Here is a 657-nt window from a genome sequence, read left to right as displayed (position 1 = left end):
TCATGTCTTTACACTATACTATGGTTTTCAGAAAAGCTTATATATTTCAAAAGTATTTATATACCCAAGGGAGACATAGACAAATAACTTGGGGGGTGGCTTGTAGGAAAGAGAACAACAAAGTGAGACTGAATGTTTTGCTTGACATTTGTAACTCTTGTATCAAGTTTGAAGAAGAGGACTTTATAAGTTACTCTTTCTCTGAGATGAAAGCTTTTCCACATTATCACAGCTAATGAACCAGATTTTTACCTACACCTAATGTCTGTGCCACCCTCCAAGCAGAACCATTGTTCATTGAAGCAGGTGGTGATAGACCATCTTAATACACACACCATTTCTTAAATGAATGCAACCTGTTCTCTGTGGGCTGAGAATGAAGTCACTCACTCATGTCAAGTAGTTTTGACCATAGCAGGAAGTCTGTATCTAAAAATTGTGCCTACAATTCATTCCTTGGCGCAGCAGGACTGTCAACTCTCAGCTTAGCTACAATGGAGGTAAAATCCTTTGGTGATGTGAGGGTCATTGAAGTACAGCCTTATTACAATGAAATCCAATGTCTAAAATTTGTTCTTATTTTGGGCGAGTACCACAATAAGAGCCAAGATTTTAAACTCTACTAAATACAAAACAAACAAACAAACAAAAAGACTT

The sequence above is a fragment of the Mastomys coucha genome, chromosome X (genome assembly GCF_008632895.1).
Source record: "Mastomys coucha isolate ucsf_1 chromosome X, UCSF_Mcou_1, whole genome shotgun sequence".
NCBI classification, from domain to species: domain Eukaryota; kingdom Metazoa; phylum Chordata; class Mammalia; order Rodentia; family Muridae; genus Mastomys; species Mastomys coucha.
This window is presented reverse-complemented; position numbering follows the sequence as displayed.